Genomic DNA, 2549 nt, shown 5'->3' on the forward strand with positions numbered 1-2549 from the left:
AGACAAATTACTAAGTACACAAATAGGTTATAATGATAGGATCCTAAATTTTTCAAAGTTTAAAACCATCCTAAAAGGTTTTACAAATGAACGATTAGAGTATAAATGTTATGCAGAAATATGGGATCATTAAAAGGATAAATGCATTTTCTTAGAAATCAAGAAACAATAGACTTCTATAATTACAAAGACGTGCGCCGCGACTCGTTGAACATGCACCGCAACGCATTGCATGTTTCATGATAGCAAAACTCTGCTATCAAATGCAACTTTTGATGCTCCCATTTCTTCACCCAAAGTTTGATTAATGCGAACTAAGTGTTTATGAAAAAGTTTTTCTGACCTCTAACTAATAGCTTTGATTTCACACTCAAATTATTACTCATTCAAAATTTGGATACTCATTTTAAAACTTTCATTTTTTCATCACTTTTCACAAAATATAGTGTCCAAAACACATCCCACAAGCCAAAAGCCATAAACACCATCAAAACACATACAATAGGGTAAAACTAACTTGTGCAACTTACCACATCACACATGATACTTATAAATTACATTTTTAGTACTCAACCCCTTAATCTCAAAAATAGAAGCGAGAGCTAAAATCACACATATCATCATATAATCCACAACAATCACATGTCATACTCAATTTACACTTACACTAGTGTTTTGGCCCTGCAATAGATATCATAAATTGTAGACATATATCCTAAGGTCCAAAATACACTTTACAATTCACAAACACTAATGTAAGTAAGATCCCAATAGATTAGTCCTAGTTGGCTATATCAATCATCATATACACATACATACTCAAAAGATAAAAGAGGCCTACTTCTAGGATGTCAATCCTATGCCTCTGGTTATTTTTCTTTATCCAACCCTCTTGAGCTATTTTCTATAATATAGAAGATAATGGGGTGAGTACAACTACTCAGTAACCAAGATCTAACTAACACATACTAATGCACGTCAATTAATTTAAATATAAGTGGCAATTTAAGAAGTAATTACAAAGCCTGGAATTAATTAAGACCATAGCTTAACCTTTTCATTCCCATCAGGCATACACATGAGATAATTATCAATTTTGAATCATAAATCATATTTCAAGAGCTTACATTGACATGCTCATTCACAATGATACATACTTATGAGATTTTAATTCATAAATTATATTTCAAGAGCTTACATTGACATGCTCATTCACAATGATACATACTTATGGGATTTTAATCAAATAAATGCCATTTCATAACAAACAAGGCTTCCACCCATTTTATTTCACTAGGATCACAATGTAACAGCTATGTGCCTTTTTTCACAATATGTATGATCACAATTCCTTTGTATCCTTCTTATTCCTCTAACACGGAATCATGGACTATCACACGTTAGGTTCGTCCATATGTTCACCTCTAGAATTTCATCACATTTTTCTTATATTCTAATCCATTTTGGCTCATTTGCATATATTTTTATTGCCTAAATTAGGAAAATGTGCATTTTGTTTTGAGTTTGCATTCTTGGCTTTAATTTGATACTTTTAGGCTAATTTGTGTTATTTTAATTTAAGATTTGATTAGATGTATTTCTAGATTTTTGTTAATGCTTTTGGAAGGCTTTTGGATGAAGAAATCAAGTACAAAAAGGATAAATTTTTTTAGTTGCAAAAACATTTCAAAACTGCCAAAGTCGTCAGAAACTCGTGACTTTCGTTCACGACTTTTATTGTTGTCAAAAAACGCTATGTTTTATTTATCAAAAATTGATTGGCTAGAACATATATATGTTGAGAGCTCGACCCAAAATGCATTCTTCAGTCTGTGAGCAACCATTTAGAGCTTTACATGTTAAGGTTTGGGCATTGGAAGAGTTCGATCCAAGAGAATGGATTTTTGAAGACATTGGGAGCTTTTTTTTTCTTCGATTTTTCTATTCCTCTTCCTTTCCTCTCTAAAATTCTTATATGAGTTCAAATATTTTTTTTGTATTTGTATCTTTTAGATGATTATGAGTAGCTAAACACTTTGTTCTAGGGTTACTTGGAACCCTTGTATGGATTAATACTATGTTCCTCCTCTCTTTTTGTGATTAATGATATATATATATATATATATATATATCTGTGTTTATTTTACTCTTTTCTTAATGCTTCTAAGTGATTGGCCACCATTTAGATGTTGGGTTCACTTAATTAATGCTTGAGAGGGCTAGGTTGAGTATAAAACTTAGGTAAAATAGTGCAAGAACTTGATATTTGCATATTGAATGGATGGTTTTGCTAGTAAGATAGAGATATACTTACTAACCTTACATAGCTATAGGGTTGGAGTTAAAAATTGAGTTTTATTAATTATAATAAGAGATTGGGTAATTGATTTAACTAAACATTTGTTCATAATTTGAGAGGGTTTGTCCAAGTATTTTTAAAACCCTAGGTTAACACTTATTTTCATTAAAAGCATTTAGGAGAGAAGGTGATTTTGGTGTTATGAGATACAAGGGGGATAAATAATCTTAGGTCTAAATTTGTGCTTGAC

Source organism: Prosopis cineraria, unplaced genomic scaffold (genome assembly GCF_029017545.1).
Source record: "Prosopis cineraria cultivar Desert tree isolate PC_DT_omini unplaced genomic scaffold, ASM2901754v1 PC10, whole genome shotgun sequence".
NCBI classification, from domain to species: Eukaryota; Viridiplantae; Streptophyta; class Magnoliopsida; order Fabales; family Fabaceae; genus Prosopis; species Prosopis cineraria.